This window comes from Aotus nancymaae, unplaced genomic scaffold, assembly GCF_030222135.1.
Source record: "Aotus nancymaae isolate 86718 unplaced genomic scaffold, 86718_ANA_hifiasm-v0.15.2.pri h1tg000021l, whole genome shotgun sequence".
NCBI lineage: Eukaryota > Metazoa > Chordata > Mammalia > Primates > Aotidae > Aotus > Aotus nancymaae.
This window is the reverse complement of record NW_026988433.1, coordinates 13704537-13725787: the sequence shown is the minus strand read 5'-3', so window position 1 is coordinate 13725787 and position 21251 is coordinate 13704537. Positions and strand designations below refer to the sequence as shown.

General features: G+C 43.2%; 1 protein-coding gene and 1 long non-coding RNA gene across 3 annotated transcripts in view; one reads left to right on the top strand and one right to left on the bottom strand.

The window, feature by feature from the left end:
• CCDC60 (coiled-coil domain containing 60) overlaps positions 1-21251 on the top strand; it is a 210735-nt gene that overhangs the window by 36027 nt on the left and 153457 nt on the right. The gene's annotated exons all lie outside the window — the stretch shown is intronic.
• LOC110569265 (uncharacterized) overlaps positions 15495-21251 on the bottom strand; it is a 290201-nt gene continuing 284444 nt past the window's right edge. For both annotated transcript variants that reach the window (XR_010343815.1, XR_002479369.2), the window contains exon 3: positions 15495-15775. This is a non-coding gene — a long non-coding RNA (uncharacterized LOC110569265). The remainder of the gene's footprint in view (positions 15776-21251) is intronic.

The window sequence follows — 21251 nt, the reverse complement described above, 5'->3', positions numbered from 1 at the left end:
GCTGAGTCCCTGTGATAATTCCACCCAAGGACTCTCTCAATCTGGTGATCCCAGGTGTGAGGTGGCATCAAGACAGGGATTAGAATGGCAGTTAAGCATGATATTAGGCCAGGTGCGGTGGCTCACTCTTGTAATCCCAGCACTTTGGGAGGCCAAGGTTGGTCAGGAGTTCGAGACCAGCTGGGCCAACATGATGAAACCCTGTCTCTACTAAAAATACAAAAAAATTAGCCAGGTGTGGTGGGTCCTGCCTGTATTCCCAGCTACTCGGGAGATGGAGGCAGGAGAATCGCGTAAACCCGGGAGGCAGAGGTTGCAGTGAGCTGAGAAAGCACCGCTGCATTCCAGCCTGGCAACAGAGCAAGACTGTATCTCAAAAACAAAGATAAAGAGAACAGCAGGTAGGCATGATCTTTAAGAGTTAAGCTAGCCTGGGCTTGAAGCTAGGCTCCTCAAATTTCTGGCCATGCCACTTCGCCTCTCTAAGCTCTCATCTGCAAACCTGGGGCATAATGTCAGTCTTTCAAGAGGCTGTAAGGTTTGGAGCTGACACATAGAGCCCTGGTAACTGGGAACCACCCTCCCATGCCATGGCTTCCAAGGTCCCAGGGTATCGTAAATCAAGAAAGAGACAATCACTGGGCGAAATCTCAGCGATCTGATTGACACATAAAGAATCCCCCACACTATGGAAGGCAGACAGTGCCTTAGCCCAAAGCTGCTCCTGGAAGATGCCTCAGTCTTCAGCCTCCACCTACAAGTCCCCACACAGAGAGATATCTTGGTGCTTGAGTCCCTCTGCTTTTATCAGCAGGCATGACATAGATTTCACACAACACCTGGACTCCAGACATGGTTGCACAACCTGCTAAACAAGCCACAATACCTGGGCCTTAGAGGTTCCTACACACACCACAGTGATGTATAGGATAATTTTATTTATTTTAGTTTATTTTTTGTATGTGTAGGATCATTTTAAATGGACAGCCACTTTTATTCTTCATTGTTTATGATGTGTTAATTTCAATGGTGCATTAGGGCAATTCTAACATGCATTTTCAAAGGCATAATGTGGATCCTATTGCTTAGGAGAGAACTAAAGTAGATACTTGAGGTTTTTTGTTTATTTATTTATTTAGAAATGGAGTCTCGCTCTGTCACCCCAGGCTGGAGTGCAGTGACGCGATCTCAGCTCACTGCAACCTCCGCCTCCCTGATTCAAGCAATTCTTCTGCCTCAGCCTCCCAAGTAGCTGGGATTACAGGTGCACACCACCACTTCTAGCTAATTTTTGTATTTTTAGTAGAGACAAGATTTCACCATATTGGCCAGACTGGTCTCCAACCCCTGACCTCGTGATCCAACCGCCTCAGCCTCCCAAAGTGCTGGGATTACAAGTGTAAGCCACCATGTTCAGCCCTCATTTTTTTAAATTTAACTCCCTGATGCTAAATGGGGAGCTCAGAATGTAATCTCGATTCCCTTACAGTCATAAAATGCCTAGCACATAGCATTGACTCCATAAATAATCTGTGATTCTTTTGGTGGTGCTTAAGAGAACACTGATTGACCTGAAGGAAAGCTGCTACCAATCACTCTAAACCCCACCAGCAGCAATGTGACCCCAAGCCAGTTACTTACCCTCTCTGAGCCTCAGTTTCCTCATTTGCAAATAGAGGTTTTCATCAGTCCAACCCTGACCATCACAACTGTGGCACTGTCGATAGAAGCTTGCTGCCAAACGACTTACTACGTGCCTCTGCGTGTGGGACTCTGTGTGTGGCACCCGGCTGAGCAACTTCAGCAAAGAGGAGCACTGTGGTGAGCTTGAAACGGCACTGGTGAAAGCTGATGCTTTAGTTCTGCCACCAAAAACCTGTGCAAACTTAGGCAAGATACTTTCTGTCTGGGGGGTCTCAGTTCCCTCATCTGTAAAATGAGATGGGGGGGTCCCCCTTCATTTCCACAAGTTCTCATTAATAAAAGCTTGGTTTAGCCTCTTTTCTAGCCATCCAGATGTTTCTAAAGTGTACCAGTTCTGACATGGCAGAGACCAAACATGTGGATGATTGACTACATTTTTCACGTTTCATTTGTCATCTAGACAGGCTTTAAGTACATGGATAATGAACCTGGAATTTCAAATGAACTTAAGCCAATTCCGTTCTCACTCTCTCTTTGAGGCAAGAAAGGTTTCTTTGAAGGAAATGAGGAGAACTTTATCTTTTTTTTTCTGCTCCTGACAGAACACCAGCTCTTGCCCGGGGCTGAATGGTAGGAAGCCAGCTTGCCAGAGGGAGAAAACCTATGCTGAAGAGGCAATTTTCTGTGTTGGTTAGATACACAGACTTTGAAATTCCTAGAGCTCTGGGTTCTAATCCCAGCTCCGCCAAATAATGGCTGTTAGGCTTTCGTCGAGAGACTTCAAATCTGAGGGCCTCCTCTTCGTTATATGGATAATAATTACCTTTGTCACTGGATTACTGTGAGGATTAAATAGATTAAAATATTAAATACTATGTATTACACCACTCCTCCACGGCAGCCATGTAGAAACTACCCTATAAGGGTTAATGCTATTACTCTCCCCCATTTTACAGATGAGAAAACTGAGGTACAGAGAAGTTAGCTGCCTTCCCCAACTTCAGAGGTAGTAAGTATGGAGTTAGGACAGGAAACCTTATAGAAATAATTAAGACAACTACATAGATAAGTTACAGTCTGGACGGGAAAGTAGGATGAGAAATGCTATAGAGGGGTGGTGGTGTTCTTGGAAAGGGGTCTTGATCCAGACCCCAAGAGAGGATTCTTGGACTGCACATAAGAAAGAATTCAGGGCAAGTCCACAGAGTGAAATGAAACCAAGTTTATTAGAGAAGTAAAAAAACAACAGAATGGCTACTCCACTGCTTAACTGAGTATATTTATAGTTAGTTCCTGATTATACGCTAAACAAGGGGTGGATTTTTCATGAGTTTTCGGGGAAAGGGGCAGGCAGTTCCCAGAACTGAGGATTCCTCCTCCTCTTAGACCATATAAGGGTCATTTCTGGTTGTTGCCTTGGCATTTGTAAACTGTCCTGGTGCTGGCGGGAGTGTCTTTTGGCATGCGGATGCATTAGAACTAACTTAAAATGAGCAGTGAGGACGCCCGAGGTTACTTTCATTGCTATCTTGGTTTTGGTGACCCTATTTTATCAGCAGGGTCTCTGTGATACCAGGCCTGCCAACCTCCTATCTCATCCTGTGACTAGGAATGCCTAACCTCCTGGGAATGCAGCCCAGTTGGTTGGTCTCAGCCTCATTTTACCCAGTCCATATTCAAAATACAGTCACTCTGGTTCGAGCGCCTCTGACAGTGGGGATTAAGGACAATGTGTCTTAAGAATATATCTATGGCCAGGTGCAGTGACTCAAGCCTGTAATCCCAGCACTCTGGGAAGCCGAGGTGAGTGGATCATGAGATCAAGAGATTGAGACCATCTTGGCCAAAATGGTGAAAGCCCATCTCTACTAAAAAAATACAAAAATTAGCTGGGCGTGGTGGTGTGCACCTGTAGTCCCAGCTACTTGGGAGGCTGAGGCAGGAGCATTGCTTGAACCTGGGAGGTGGAGGTTGCAGTGAGCCGAGCTCGTGCCACTGCACTCCAGCCTGGCACCTGGTGACAGAGCAAGACTCTGTCTCAAAAAAAAAAAAGAATGTATCTATATGAACAGAAACTTTTGCCTCAGTAATGTGCCAGTAAATGTTTACCAACCAGCTTTCTGGAAACAAAACAAACAAGCAAGCAAAAAACCCTAATTTGTAATGTTTGCCAATTTCTGTGGTGTAAATATTCCCACTGTGGCCAATTTCAAGCTATCGATCACTGAACAAAGAATTGGGAAGAAGATACATACAACCAGCTCTCACACAATCACTCTCAACAGCTAGTACACCATTGCTTTCTCCTCCCTGGACTTGAAAGATCCTCCTGGGCTGTCTTTCCCAGACCACATCCCTCCACCCTAGCTACTGACCCATCAGAGAATGTTGCAGTACAAATAAAATGTTTCCATGAGCCCCTCCCCTGTCTCTCTATGAATAGCTCAGTGAGGGTTGTGTTTTATTTAATCAATCAAAACAATGGGGTGTGGGGTTAGGGAGTGAGGGACCAGTGTCCTTCCTTCACCTAAACTGCTCCCCGCATATGACAAAGACAGTTTTCAGCAGAATGGACAAAAATGGAGCCGTGGAGGGAAGTGGCTTGGATGTCATGAAAATTTCATGTGTTTCCGATGCAGGCAGGATACAGTGTGGGGAAGCAGGTTAGCCAGAAGGCCCTGGGGCCAGTTTTCAAAATGAATCAAGTCCTCATCATCTTCCTGCAACAACCAGCCCCTCCCTCGAAGCTCTTCATATAAAGTCTGACGAATGTAGAGCCACCTAATCAACTTGCCCATTGTCTCTTTAAAAGACCTCCTCTCCGGACTTTCCTCTGGTGAAAAGAGCAGAGTGGTAATCAGACAGAAAGGTCACATTATACCAAGAAATGTGGCTGTTGGAAGAGGGCCTGCACACCCACACCCCATCCGCATTTGTGTGTTGGACACGTTTTCTCCTTGTATTTCATGAATAACAAAGAAAGCATGGCCACCTTCAGAGAAACCCACTTGCTAATACCCTAGTGAAGCTTAACCCACTATTTGGAACAGCAGAGGTACCTCTCTCTGAGCTGAAGATTGGGGTTTTCCAAAAACTGCCTTACACTACAAGACTCTTCTATGATCACTTTGATCTCTCCTGTCCTACCTCTCTAGGAATACCTGCAAGTATCCAATTAACCGGAATGAAGAAACAGGGCCGGGCATGGTGGCTCATGCTTCTAATCGCAGCACTTTAGGAGACCGAGGTGGGTGGATCGCTTGAGTCCAGGAGTTCAAGCCCAGCCTGGGAAACATGGTGAAACTCCATCTCTACAAAAAATACAAAAATTAGCTGGGCCTGGTGGCGCGTGCCTGTAATCCCAGCTACTTGGGAGGCTGAGGCAGGAGAATCACTTGAACCCGGGAGGTGGAGGCTGCAGTGAGCCAAAATAGTGCACCTGCACTCCAGCCTGGGTGACAGAGCAACACTCCATCTCAAAAAAAAAAAAAAAAAAAAAGATGACCCAAGTCTCAAGAGTTGGAGAAGTAAAATAAGAAATATCTTCCAATTGTCATAAACCCTTGTCTTTGTGACCACAAAAATCTGGTAAATTCAGACAATCAGTTCTGTTTTCATTTTATTCTCAGTGTTTACATGCACAAGTAATAACATCAATACTTTAACTCTGTAAACAGTTACAATATTATAAATAAGATTAAAAGTATCATTGACCATCATCCCAAACCAGTTTTACTCCAGAAGTAACAACCGTTCACTACATAGTTATGAACTAAACTAACTAGTTAACAACTAACAAAATAGTTATATTAAATAGTTAATAATTAGTTATTATAATTAACAAAATAGTTATTAACTATTTAGTGTGAGTCCTTCCATATCCCCACTTTTACGCACAACTAGTAAATGAAAACATTTGGAATCAAACCCAGGAAAATTTAGTTTCAAAGTCTTTTCATTCTACCTCTACGCATTTTTTTCTGCACCAAATTTAACCACTGTGTGAACACAGGCTCTTAAACACTTTGCCAAGGAGCATAAAGAAGTGCTTGAAGCATGCCAGGCACTGAAGTGGCATCGTTGTCTGGGGTAAATGCCTGAGGTTCGTCGTCTCACGCCAGGGAAATCGAGAACGTGGACGCATAAGAAGTGAGTTTAAGAGTGGAGGTTTAATAGGTGAAAGAAAGAAAAAGGTATAGCTCTCTCTCTCGCAGAGAGAGAGAGGGGCTCCTGAGTGGGACTTCTAGCTCCATGGTGAAATGCACGGGGTTTTATAGAGGAGCTTGAGGAGGCGGAGTCTGATTCACATAGGGCCCGAGAGATTGGTCAGACCAGGTATGACATTTGCATAGTGTGCAAAGAAGCTGGCCATCCCACCCAAATCTTTTGTTAGCAGATGGGTTCTCTACCTGGCCGGCACCATGTCATCTGTTCCTTACTGTAAACGTGGTTGACAAAGAAAAGGGAAGACGGAGCCGCCATGTTGAATGTGCCTGGCCCTCAGGTACCCTCTTCCTATTGGCACAGCTGCCGGCACTCACCTGTGCAAGCTTCTCACTTGCCTTTCTATGTCTGCAGCTCGATTTTACAGACTGCTTTTTGTTAGAAAAGAAATGATTTGAAGGCTGCCTTTTATTAAAAGGGAAACCTTACCAAGATTCCCTTACCCTCACTATCTGCCTAAATAATTTCTTTCTAGCTCCTGTATCAGCACTATACAAAGTACCACAATTAATCTTTACAGCCAGTGTCATTGGTCCCAGTTTTGCAGGCCCACAGACTGAGGCTCAAGAAAATTAAGTAACTGGTCATAGAATTAATTAACATCAGAGATAGGACTGGAAGCCAGGTCTGTCCATACTCTTAATAAACATGGCACCTGCCTCCCAGGACACAGCTGAAATTTGCTGTCCTTCCCACAGTGGTAAGTGAATTGCTGAAATTGGTTTTGTTTTTGTTTTTGCCAAAATCTTCAAGGCACAAGCCTAGATAATGTCACAGACAAAGCCCTATGCACGGGCCAAAATGGACACATGCTTGTCAAGACAGCAGGCGGTGAGCCTGTTGGACATGTGCAGAGAGCCAGACCCATGGATGAATCCTCCCTCTGTGCATGGTGAGCAAGACACTCATCTGAGATGTTGATAGCAATCGCTGCTCAGCCCAGAGCCAATACGTTCTTGTGGGTCTGGGACCAGAGGGCCAGGTCATCAGAGGACAGCTTTATTCAGCAGTTCTCCACTCATTCTGGAAGCCCCCAGCTCGGCCTGGCTTGGTTGTACCAGACAGAGGCGAATTCCAGCCCTGAAGGGGAGAAGAAGAAAAAAAAAGCAAACACCAGGAACTCATGCCAAACCTTTGCTAGGAAGCTAAAAATAGTTGTTGCTGAGGATAGCCACAGATCACAAAACACATATGCCAACATAATAACCGTGTATAAAATCACCCCATGTGGGGTGTCCTCCAAACCACTCACAATTAAACTTAAGTGATAATATATAGGACATCATTTTCCAGGTGGAGGACACTCAAATGTTTTGTGGCCTGGACACTCAGGATATGTTGAAAGGGCTGGACTGGACTGAAGACCAGCCAGGGCTTGCATCTGGAGGCATTGGCAGCCTTACCGCCAACCATGAGTGTTGACCAGGGACCCACAAGACTTTGTTGGGTTACAGGAACCAAGAGGAAGTGTGCCATGGCATGGCAGAGGTGGGTAAGCCTCTTATCTCAACCTCTGTGAAATAGACACTCTAATAATCATATAATGCCTGTCACATAATGGGCTTCAGTGAAATGTTACTTAGACCCAGAGCCTTCTTGAAAGTATGTATGGTGAAATGTGCAAACAGATCAGATGAAGATTTAATTGCCATAGTCAAACACAGTAATTCACCTGCAGATGGTAACTGATGTGCAGGAGATGCTAAATATGGAAAGGCAATGACTGGTTTGAGCTGATCCAGGAAAGCTACTGGAGGTAGGGTAGCCCTTTGGCCATGAGTTGAAAGTTAAGTAAGCAGAACACCCTGCTTGGGTATAAAGCAAAGCTACCATTGAGAATACCCAGCAGGTGAAATGTGGATGTTAATTAAATATAGATGTGCATATACATACAGATGTGTACAGTGGACGATCGAAAGTCAAGCCCAACTCCAGTGGTTACTGAAGTGTTTGTATGGAGGTGCAGGCAAGAAAGTATCTCAATGTCTCTGTCTCTGAAATGGGCACAAATGGAATCAGATTGTGGAGCGGGACTGCAAGAAGTCTTCTAGTTCATCCTTCACACACACATTCTCTAGGAGATGGCCGAGTGGTCTCAGAGGCTTTTTCAAGATTTTTCAGTATTAGATATAAATCCCTCAGGTGCAGTTTTGTTTTATATTCTTAAGAGGACAACCACAATTGGGTGGGAACAGTCATGTGTGCTAGAAGCAGCTGATACTGAACCTATTGTATTCATCTCCTCCCGGACTCTGCATTTGGTGACATCATATTAGTAGAGCATGATGGGAGTATTTATACCATGGGAATTGGCAAGCACTGTAGGTCTAATCAGGGCCTTTCCCTCTCCCTTGGAGAGCAGATTGTTAAGCATTTGCCAGTGTTTGTTGGGAAATTCATATCAAGAAAGTACGGTGAGAACCTGAGGTCATAATATCTCAGAGTTGAAGGGATTTTAGATCTTCTGTTACCCAACCTCAGATTTAGTGCTAGAATTCTTCTCCCAGGAGTTTCTCTGAGGATGGGACAGTTACTACCAGTAGATGGTGAAATGATTTTTCAGTATTATATACACATTAACACGAAATCGCATAGCAGAAAAGGTCATTGTTTTTAAATTTTCTTTTGTCCTTTTTTATTATGCAAAGTAGAAAGTCTCAATTTAGTGCCATTCAGTCTTTAACACCTCTCCAAGGACTTGTTGTTCTGGCTTTTAACAGAAAGGGCAGGCCTCAGGCTCAGAGCCTTGTGAAGATTAGTGCCTAGCTGTAAGTGAATACCTTGTTTTGTTTTTATTGTATTTACTTTTATAGTTACTTTCTATTTGTGATATGCAAGAATGGCTTTCTTCCTACAGTGATTGTAGCAAGTTTTCTTTTTATCACATTTCTTAGAGCTCACTGCAAGACAAATATTAAGCAAATTGTAATAAAAGTAGTGTAGAGAGATGGCAAATATCCTGAAGGTGGTTTGTGAATGACCAACATGTCTAGAAAACAGATGTGACCTAGGTCAGGCAGACTTTGCTTGAATATGCCCAGTGATGGGGGAGGGGCGGTCACCACTTTGCAAGGCATCTTCTGTTACTGTAATCAGTGAAACATTTCATTTGAATTAAAAGGGACTTCGGCATTGTTTCTTTCCTCCCCATAACCACCACCATGTTTAAATTAAGTGTATTTCTCACAATACTCTCATATTGGGCCAAAACTATTCAGTCTGCAAGGTTCCCAGTTTTTATTCTTGGTTTGTCTTTGGCTCAAGATCTCCATTAACGGTCATGGGCTTATGAGTCTTTATGGTGAACTGAGCCATAATGACCTTGAAGGTCTAATTCTGTACTTGGTGTGCCAACATTTCTCTAGTTGAAGCTGTTCTCCCTATACAGGAGGAATTGGAGTCTGTGGTTACCAAGCAAAAGTGGCAGGATAATTTGTTTCTATGCATTGAATCTCTGGAATTACAGTCTCTAACTCCCTATCTTTGTCCTTTGGAAAACCAGATCCTCGGTGTGATATCCTGATAGTCAGACTCGGTGGTAGTAATAACTGCTGTCTGCTGTGACCTTCCTGTGTACCAGGCCCCAAGCTGACAGCTCACCATGCACTCCCTCACTTACACCTCACAACAACCCCAGTGGCATCTGCTATGGCCACTCCATTCTAAGGATGAGGAAGCTGGAGCTCAGGGAGTTGGAGTCACTCAAGGTCACCTGGCCAGCAAGCAGTGGAATCTGTACTCTTAGATCTGTGACTCCAAAGTCAATGGAAAGTTGAAGCAGGAGACACAGGGAGGTTCCCGTGCTATAACCAGAGACCCTTTAAGGAAAAGTCTTGTTTTCTGAAATCAGAAGAATGTGCAGTAAGTAAACACAAAGCAGGCTGGCTCTTTGCAGGCATCTGACACCTTCTCATGCATGACCTTCCCATCTTTATCATTAGTGCTTGAGGGGGTGGGGGAAGAGAGAGAGAGAGAAAGAGAGAGAGAGTGGTGGGGCAGGAGAGAAACCCTACTTGACCCTCATCCAGGCAAATACGTACCTCTCTTCTCCTTCCACAAACATGAAGCTGATTTTCATGTGCTTTAGCCACAATTCCTTTTTCCCTTGTCAATGTTCAGTAATTAAAATTTTCTCAAAATCTGCTAATAAGCTTCATAGCAGTCTTTAGCATTTTACCATGAGGCAGAGATGTGTCTTCCAGCCCTTTTTTCAACGTTAAACCATTCAGCAGACTTGGCCTGAGGCCCTGCTGTGTGACAACCAGTGCGGGCCTCACACAGCACTGGTCACTGCGGGTACAGGGAAGCAAGATGGGCACGATTTCCACCCTCTGTCTTCATCCCAGTAAGTCCCGACACAGGAGGGGAACAGGAAACAAAGTACTGTGGGAGTGCCTAACTGATGAAAGGGGTGGAGGGAAAAGTGTTCCTGGCAGGGGGAAGAGCATCTGTGAAGGTCCTGAGGCATGAGACAGCAGGAGCTCAAGGAGGTCCAGTATGGCCTGTACTACTAGGCTGGCCCATCGTAGACATTCAGAACAGTGGGAATGAATGAATGAATGAGCAGAGTGTAATGGGGCACATTGGGAGGTGAGGATGGAGACGTACACTCAGGCTGAGTCATAAAGTCTTTCAAGTCTGTTATGAGGAATTTTGACCTTGAGTCTAACTGCAAGGGGAGGCCACGGATGCATTCTACAAAATAGTGATGTGATTATGTTTCATGCTTCCCCAGACATGCCAGGCCACCAAGCTGTGACTATCTCACCTCCCACCCATCCCAACACACTCAATGTGAATACAAAGCTTTACTTCCCTTTGCTCCCAAAGAGATGAGGTGCTGAAAATGCAGCAGACCCAGGGTAATTGGAGGTCTACTCATGGGGGAATCTCTTTGTGCTTGCCTGTTAGCCATGTTCTTGAAGCTGGTCTTGCAGGCATAACCCTGGGTGGCAACTGCACTGGAAATTAAATTAACTAAGGAAATTAAATAATTGATCAAAGGCCACAGGTCTGGAAGTGATTGGATGAATAGAGATTTAAATTCAGATCTGGGCTGGGCTCAGTGGCTCACACCTATAATCCCAGCACTTTGGGAGGCCAGGGCAGGAGGATTGCTTGAGCGCAGGAGTTCAAGGCCAACCTGGGCAACACAGTGAGATTCTATGTCTACAAAACTAAAATAAAACATATATTATCCAGATCTGCTTTTGCCTCTATAGCATCTCTTTCTGGATGTTCTAGAGAAGTTTTCTGGCCCCACCCATATTTCCTATTTCAGAGATGGGAAGGTGTACAGACCACATGGTCCCATCCTCCAGGCTACAGATGATTGGACCAAAGAAAAATGCCTGATACAAGCTGCACCAATCAGATTTCCTTATCAGGGAACTTGAACTTTGGATGCTGAGAGACTGATCCAGATAGTCACAGAGTATGTAAATGAGGGCCTCATAAACTCTAGGGCTTGGATAGCTATGATGGTCTGTGTGAGAGGGCAGAAGGAGCAAGGTTAAAGAGAGAGAGAATAAAGAAATGGGTGTGCAGAAAATAGCATCTCTGAGCATCCATGCCCTTTTGAGAGCTCAAGAGACACAGCAAGTAGCTGAGCCTTACTGTCACTGGACACCACGAGATTTCCTACATTTTAAAAAACTTGAGCTGAATGAACCTGTTTGTTTCTACCCACCACAGACCCCTGAATAAAACACAATCTAGACAACACAAGAGACCTTCAAGAGGGCATGTTTATGAAATGGGTGAATCTGTTACAGGCAGATGAAAAGACTTGGGGTATCCATGGGTTTCTTTGTAATATCTCTGCCAAGCCACTTTAAAGAGACAGAGCAAAGATATTGTGCAGCCAAGGGAGAGCGAAGGGAGAAAGGTGTCAAAGCACAGGGCTGCAAAATGAAAGATGCTTCATTAGGGATTTGGCATCTGCTTCTTAAGAAAGAAGAGGAGCACAGCTCAGGCCTCCTTTCTCCCCACAGCTTCACCACTAATAACAGCAGCTGGGTGATGAGTTTCTGTATCTGGCAAATGCACTTCATTTTTCGTCCCTCTGTCGACTGCAATGTAAGACAGCTCAAGAAGAAATTAATACTCGGAGTCAGTGTCAGCCCCACTGACAGCAGATCAAGGTTGAAAGACAAATTGCTCATCACAGTTCAGGGAGCCGGAGCTGGGAGAAGACAGCCCTGTCGTCCCCTGTGAGCTCCGGGGCAGCTCCCACTAGTGGCTGACTTTACAAGGGACCCACCCTGGCTTCTGCCTACCTATGAAGTTTGCAGGAAGCTGCAAGGGGTTGGTCCTAGGAGAGCAGCCCATTGGACATCCTTGGGGCCCCATAATGACCCTGTGTTTGCAGCATGTCACCATTTCACTGGTATGACCAAGCCTAATGCCCTAGAAAAGCTGTTTCTGTGTATCACCTGTCACTGGCTCATTCCAAGTCATGGATTCTATTTTTTTAATGACCCCTTGACCACTTGGCCATGAAGCATATTGCATTTTGTGGGTTGAGTTCTGCACAAGCTCCTGACCAAACATTGAGTGGGGGCTGATATCCACCCCTCACTTCACTGGCTAAACCAAGTGCCCTGGCATGGGGCTGCATCCATTTGGAGAGAGGGTGGCTTTTTCTAATTTGCACAGAGGTGCTACTTAGATTAATGAAGTCCTGGCAACATTGTATTATAAAGTTATTGGCTTGTTTATGGTCTGTGTCCCCTAGGTAGAATATTAACTCCTTGAGGACAAGGACTGTGCTGGAAATACTCCATTTGCCTCTCCAGGGACACTTGCCACCCTTCTCCTCCCTGCTCTGCACTCCAGGAGGAGAACAAATTAATCACCTCCCTTGCTCCCCAGCCTCCAGTTAGATTCAGCCAATAGAAAGCACTACTAGGAGACCAAAGGTGAAATGGTTTGACTGTGTCCCCACCCACGTCTCATCTTGAATTGTAGCTCCCATAATTCCCATATGTTGTGGGAAGGACCTGATGGAAGATAATTGAATCATGGGGGCAGTTTCCTGCACACTGTTCTCTTGGTAGTGAATAAGTCTCACAAGATCTGATGGTTTTATAAAGGGCTTCCCCCTTTCACTTGGCTCTCATTCTCTCTTGCCTGCTGCCATATAAGATGTGCCTTTTGCCTTCTGCCATGATTGTGAGGCCCAGCCACATGGAACTATGAGTCCATTAAACCTTATTTTTTAAAAAATTAATTACCCAGTTTCAGGTGTGTCTTTATCAATAGCATGAAAACAGACTAATACAAAATGGCAGGGGGAGAGAAAGGTTGTTTTATCTGTTCCCAGTTTCATTTCTGCTACATGGGCTTGGTTGGTTGTGACTCTCTGGTCTTGGCTCCTGTCACACAGCCTCTCCCTACCACTAACCTCTTCCCTGCCAGCTGCTGCTCCCCCTCTGTGCCCCGTCAGGGTGGTAACAGCTCCCTGTTGTTGCTATCCCCAGGGAACTGCACAATCCCTTGCAGCCTTCTTTCACACCACCTACATCTGTGCAAATAGTTCCTCTATTCAACTCTTCCTCCAATTCCCAATTTGAGTGCACCGTCGATTTCCTTCCCAGAGCCCAATTAAGATATAGAGATGTTCTTTGGTCCATTGCTTTGTCCCCAGCACCTAAAAGAATGTCCAGCACAGAGCAACCACTAGCCATTCAATCTTTTATTTGTTGAATGAATAAATGATGATCCCCAAAGGTGGCAAGCCTTGAGTTTTTGGTGTTCTGTTAAAGACTCATTGGCATCCTCTTTATTCAGCCTTGCAGCTCGGCTGTTGGAAATCAGTCATGAAGACCATTCCTCCCACCTCATCTTTCCACATTCAGCAGTCCTCAAGTCTCCCTGTTCTCATTTATTTCAGACAACAATTAGACCCTGTCTGAAAAATTTTGCTGCTGCTCTTGCCCTGGGTAGGTTGCAGGGGGTGGAGGGAAAAATAAGTGATACCCTTAGAGAAGCATCCTTTTTGATTTCTGAAAAACAATGTTTTTCCTGCCATTCTTCTTTTCTTTACACCCATCTGTCAGACTCAGTCTCCTAAATTAGTTCTAGAGGATGCTTGCTGACCAGGATAATTCCACTCAAAAAAAAAAAAAAAAAAACTTGAACCAGTGCTGCAGTTAAGCCCTCCAGAGCTGTTTAGTCTGGGGAGCCACGGTGCCGTCGCCCCAAACGTGCACGTCTTCAGGGGTAGCCGGTCTGAGGGCTGTTGGGCATAATGACCAGGTGGCAGCATTCCAGTCCTGGAGAATATGTAGTATTTTCTCTCCAGGGTTTTGCAGAAATGATGCTGTCAGAGAAAACAATGATTTAATGGCCACACGACAGGAGCCTTGAGACTAATGGTACCCAACACAGAAAAATGTAGGAGACAACTGGAAGGCAATTACGGAACAGTCCGTGCCTACAACTCAGTCATTACCAGCCAGGCATTGCGAGGGAGCCTCTCTCCTTCGGAAGGTCAAATTCTTATGGTTCCAAGTGGTTGGGAGCAGAGCTGGTGCCGGAAAACACAGGGTGGATATTTCTATAGAGAATTGTCCAAAATAATGTACGTAGCACAGAGCACTCCATCCACCTCCCCTCTTCCATCCACCCCTCCTCTATCCCTCTCTCTCTCTCTCTCTCTCACACACACACACACACACACAAACACACACACTCCAATTTAAATGATTCAGCTCTTCCACTTTCCAAACTCCGTCCCCACAAAGCTTTGTTTATGCAGGCTAGGCAAAGTGACATTGTCTACTTGACAAGTAGCTTTTGATTAAAAACACTGAACTCTGCCTGAGTAATTGTGCCGCACACATGAAAATCATTTGAGGGGCTGAGGAGAAGTTCCTCTTTGCCCTCAGGAAACCTGAAATATTGTTGTTGTTGTTGTTTTAAAGACCTCTGCTTTGCATGATTTGAACAAAAACTTAACATCTGTGCATTCTAGTATTTGCTAGATTTTTCTGTAATGAGCATGTGGGTTATTTTCCAAACATCTTCTTATGACAAAGCCATAAATTCACTCATTTGTGTTGCTAAAAGGACAAATGCCATATATATATATATATATATATATATATATATATATATATGTATATAAAACACAAATTTCTCTTAACTCTCACCCCCTTCCCATCTCCCAGCTCCAGAGGTAAATGCTTTTATGTATGTGATGTGACTCCTCCCACCCCCTTTTTCTATAGGTATGAATGTATATATATGAATCTCGACACATTTTATTTTGAGGATTGTTTTGTTTTTCATAAATGGGATTATACCATATGTATTTATTTCACAACTCCTTAAAACTTAAATGTCTTGGAGATCTTGGAGATGTTGGGATCAGCGCATAAAAATTTACCTAATTGCTTTTAATGGCTGCCTCGAATTCTGTAGTGTTACTGAATCACAGTTTATTTCCCTCGGTCCCCTCTGATGCACATTTCAGGTTATTCTTAACGTCTCACGATTACATGCAGTGCTATAATAAAACACTTGTACATGGCCTATCTGGACACATAAGCCCCAATTTCTATATGGGAGGGATAATTATATCAGTTAAGATACTTTTGGCTGCAAATAAAAGAAGATCCCAGTGGCTAAGCAATAAGCATTTTATTTTCTCTTGTTAAGGTGATTTCTGAAGGTTAGGGCGGTCCGAAGATGGTTAATTCAGTGGCTCGATGCCATCATCCTGACGCCAGGTGCTTTCTTTCCATCTTTCTGGTCTGCGACTCTCAGAGAGTTGGGAATGCCTCCCCCAGGGGTCATGTGATGGCTGGAGACATTCTAGGTGACATGTGCAGACATATTCCTTCAGCTGTCCTTGGATCCCCTTGGCCAGGATTGAGCTGCAAACTCACACATACACCTGCCACTGGCAAGAGGAATGCGATGACCATGACTATCACAGGTCAATTGTGATTCCCCCTCTTGTTTTTGGAAGAAGAAACTGAGAGGAAACAGATTTTATTAATCAAATTAACCTCCACAAAATTTGTACCAAATCAAGCCTATTTGAATATCCAAGTACCAGTTCCTCATCACCCTTTCATGAAGTGTTTAACTTTCTGCCAGTGTGATGGGCAGAGAGCACATCTTGTTGTTTTCTTGTACCTACCTGATTATCAAGATTGAGGATCATCTACATATTCATTGTTTATTTATATTTTGTATTTGGAGAAATACCTATTTGTATTATTTGCCCTATTTTCTAGGAGGCACTTTGCTGCATTTTCATTGATTTGCAAAGTTTCTATATGTACATCCTGGAAACACATATAATCAAGACATTTTAAAAGATTCTTAAGAATAAACACTTAAATTATGTATCTTCTTACTTTGATTCTCAAGTGCCTCTATAACAGTTTGGGGAGCAGAAGAAAATCCATTTTGTGGAATAGGTTATGGTGACGTGCTTTCTAAATGGTGTGCTTCTGAACAAAAGTTCCCAGACAGATGTTAAAATGCAATTGGAATACACTGCATAAAATTTCCTCCTTTTAGTGTCATCGTGTACAAACAGCCTAGGGATCAGCCCTGTTTTGATCATGACCACTTCCTACCTTGTGCCCTCATACCATCATTTGACCTCTCTAAGTCTTATTTCACTCATTGTAAAATAGTCCTCCCTCTTGGCTCTTCCCATGTTCATGCACATTCATGACTTCCCACAGTAGCACCTGTGGCTCTCCATCTGTGGTCTAGGGCAGTTCAGAAGGGACAAGAAGGCAATGCCTTAAGGAGCATCCCTCTACCAATGGCAGAAAATTGATAACAGATAAGTACCTGAGTTGCCTTGCCTTCAGAATGCAACAACTCAGAGACAGCTTCTAAATCAAGAGTCAACAAACTACAGTTCACCAGCCAAATCTGGCCCACCACTTGTTTTTATAAATAAAGTTTTGTTGGAACACAGCCACATCCATTTATTTACATATGTTCTATGGTCGCTTTCATACTACAAAGGCAGAGTTGTACAAGAGACTGTATACCCACCAAAGCCTAATATTTATGGCATGGCCCTTTCTAGACAAGTTTGCTGACCCCAACTCTATATTATTCCCCTGTGGTGCCAGCAGGGTTGAGCCCCAAGCTGCCTGCAGTGATCACCTGCTTGCTCATTAACACATCTTCCTCTCCTTGTCTCACTCTCCTATGGGGGTTTCCCAGGATCCCCTCCCAAATACACTACTTGTGCTCACAAAGCTGTAACATACTAGACAGGCTTAGAAAAGAAGCAGGTAGAGTGGGAAACAACAGGAGATTTTGCTCCATGGTGAGTCTGAGCCCCTGAGCCCCAGACCCAAGGCATCTTTAGGGTTCCCCACCTCCCATCACTTCCACAAATTACCAACACACAGGCACACACACATGCACACACACACACACGGACACACACACACAGAGCAAGGTTGCCATTCATTTGGTTAGTGGCTTTGCACACATTACCACTGTGAAAGCAACCACAGAACATATGTAAATAAATGGGTGTGGCTGAGGACTTAAAAACTAAATGGAAAATGCAAATGGAAGACAAAGATGCCTTTCTCTTCTCTGCATCAAGGAAAGCACGCTGACTCCTGCCTGGTGTGTGGCCACGTGAAAGAAGTAGACTTTCTCCATAGGGAAGTACATCTGTTTAGTCTGTAATGATGCATATTTTCATATATAAAATAAATAGGTCATCAAACTTCTCTCCTAAGGGGGAAAGGGCTCCTAACATCTCACTAGTACATGTAATGGTACAATAACGCCACTCTCAAAATGTAGAGGACAAAGCTTAAATACATCTCGTATTCAAGAGCCAGTTGTTCAGTTTCCATGAAGCTGTGCAGTTCTGAGTTAGTTTCTGAATTCTGAGTTCTAACTTGATTGCACTGTGGTCTGAGAGACTGTTTGTTATGATTTCTGTTCTTTTGCATTTGCTGAGGAGTGATTTACTTCCAATTATGTGGTCAATTTTAGAGTAGGTGTGATGTGGTGCTGAGAAGAATGTATATTCTGTGGATTTGGGTTGGAGAGTTCTGTAAATGTCTGTTAGGTTTGCTTGGTCCAGGTCTGAGTTCAAGTCCTGGATATCCTTGTTAATTTTCTGTCTCGTTGATCTGTCTAATATTGACAGTGGGGTGTTAAAGTCTCCCAATATTATTGTGTGGGAGTCTAAGTCTCTTTGTAAGTCATTAAGAACTTGCTTTATGTATCTGGGTGTTCCTGTATTGGGTGCGTATATATTTAGGATCATTAGCTCTTCTTGTTGCATTGATCCTTTTACCATTATATAATGTCCTTCTTTGTCTCTTTTGATCTTTGTTGGTTTAAAGTCTATTTTATCAGAGACTAGCATTGCAACTCCTGCTTTTTTTTTTTGCTCTCCATTTGCTTGGTAAATCTTCCTCCATCCCTTTATTTTGAGCCTTTGTGTATCCTTGCATGTGAGATGGGTTTCCTGGATACAGCACACTGATGGGTTTTGGCTTTTTATCCAATTTGCCAGTCTGTGTCTTCTGACTGGGGCATTTAGCCCATTTACATTTAGTGTTAATATTGTTATGTGTGAATTTGATCCTGCCATTTTGATGCTAGCTGGCTGTTTTGCCCATCAGTTTATGCAGTTTCTTCATTGTGTCAATGCTCTTTACCATTTGGTATGTTTTTGGAGTGGCTGGTACTGGTTGTTACTTTGTATGTTTAGTGCATCTTTCAGGAGCTCTTGTAAAGCAGGCCTGGTAGGGTGATGAAATCTCTGAGTAATTGCTTGTCCATAAAGGATTTTATTTCTCCTTCACTTATGAAGCTTAGTTTGGCTGTATATGAAATTTCTCTTGAATGTTGACTGGATAAACAATGAAATGAAGGCAGAAAAAAAGATGTTCTTTGAAGCCAACAAGAACAAAGACACAACATACCACAATCTCTGGGACACATTTAAAGCAGTGTCTAGAGGAAAATTTATAGCAATAAATGCCCACATGAGAAGCAAGGAAAGATCTAAAATCGACATGCTATCATCAAAATTGAAAGAGCTAGAGGAGTAAGATCAAAATAACTCAAAATCTAGCAGAAGACAAGAAATAACTAAGATCAGAGCAGAACTGAAGGAGATAGAGACACAAAATACCCTTCAAAAAATCAATAAATCCAGGAGCTGTTTTTTCGAAAAGATCAATAAAATAGACAGACTACTAGCCAGATTAATAAAAAAGAAAAGAGAAAGAGTCAAATAGCTGGAATAAAAAATGATAAAGGGGATAGCACCACAGATTCCACAGAAATACAAACCATCATCAGAGATTATTACAAACAACTCTATGCACATAAACTAGTAAACCTGGAAGAAATGGATAAATTCCTGAACACTGCATCCTCCCAAGCCTAAACCAGGAAGAAGTTGAAACCCTGAATAGACCAATAACAAGGGCTGAAGTTGAGGCAGCAATTAACAGCCTACCACCCAAAAAAAGCCCAGGTCCAGATGGGTTCACAGCCAAATTCTACCAGACATACAAAGAGGAGCTGGTATGATTCCTTCTGAAACTATTCCAAATAATCCAAAAAGAGGGAATCCTTCCCAAATTATTTTATGAGACCAACATCATCCTGATACCAAAACCTGGCAGACACTCAACAAGAAAAGAAAACTTCAGGCCAATATCCATGGTGAACATAGATGCAAAAATCTTCAATAAAATACTGGCAAACCAATTGCAACAGCACATCAAAAAGCTTATCCACCGTGATCAAGTAGGCTTCATCCCGGGGATGCAAGGCTGGTTCAACATATGCAAGTCTATAAACATAATTCACCACATAAACAGAACCAAAGACAAAAACCACATGATTATCTCAATAGAGGCAGAGAAGGCCTTTGACAAAATTCGACAGCCCTTTATGCTAAAAACCCTCAATAAACTAGGTATTGATGGAACATACCTCAAAATAATAAAACCTATTTACGACAAACCCACAGCCAATATCATACTGAATGGGCAAAAACTGGAGGCATTCCCTTTGAAATCTGTCACTAGACAAGGATGCCCTCTCTCACCACTCCTATTCAATAGTATTGGAAGTTCTAGCCAGAGCAATCAGGCAAGAAAAAGAAATAAAGAGTATTCAATTAGGAAAGGAGGAAGTCAAATTGTCTCTATTTGCAGACAACATGATTGTATATTTAGAAGACCCCATTGTCTCAGCCCAAAATCTCCTGAAACTGATAAGCAACTTCAGCAAAGTCTCAGGACACAAAATCAATGTGCAAAAATCACAAGCATTCCTATACACCAATAACAGACTTAAAGAGAGCCAAATCAAGAACAAACTGCCATTCACAATTGCTACAAAGAGAATAAAATACCTGGGAATACAACTAACAGAGAACGTAAAGGACTTCTTCAAGGAGAACTACAAACTACTGCTCAACGAAATAAGAGAGGACACAAACAGATGGAGAAACATTCCATGCTCATAGTTTGGAAGAACCAATATCGTGAAAATGGCCATATTGCCCAAAGTAATTTACAGATTCAACACTATCCCCATCAAGCTACGAATGACCTTCTTCACAGAACTGGAAAAAAACACCTTAAACTTCATATGGAACCAAAAGAGGGCCCGCAGAGCCAAGTCAATTCTAAGCAAAAAGAACAAAGCGGGAGTCATCACACTACCGGAATTCAAACTATACTACAAGGCTACAGTAATCAAAACAGCATGGTACTGGTACCAAAACAGAGATATAGACCAATGGAACAGAACAGAGGCCTCGCAGGCAACACCACACATCTACAACCATCCAATCTTTGACAAACCTGACAAAAGTAAGCAATCAGGAAAGGATTCCCTGTTTAATAAATGGTGTTGGGAAAACTGGCTAGCCAGGTGCAGAAAGCAGAAACCAGACCACTTCCTGACACCTTACACTAAAATTAACTCCAAATGGATTAAAGACTTAAACATAAGACCTAACACCATAAAAACCCTAGAAGAAAATCTAGGCAAAACCATTCAGGACACAGGCATAAGCAAGGACTTCATGACCAAAACACCAAAAGCATTGGCAACAAAAGCCAAAATAGACAAATGGGATCTAATCAAACTCCACAGCTTCTGCACAGCGAAAGAAACAGTCATTAGAGTGAATTGGCAACCAACAGAATGGGAAAAAATTTTGCAGTCTACCCATCTGACAAAGGGCTAATATCCAGAATCTACAAAGAACTAAAACAAATTTACAAGAAAAAAACAAGCCCATTCAAAAGTGGGTGAAGGATATGAACAGACGCTTTACAAAAGAAGATATATATGAGGCCAACAAACATATGAAAAAATGCTCATCATCACTGGTCATTAGA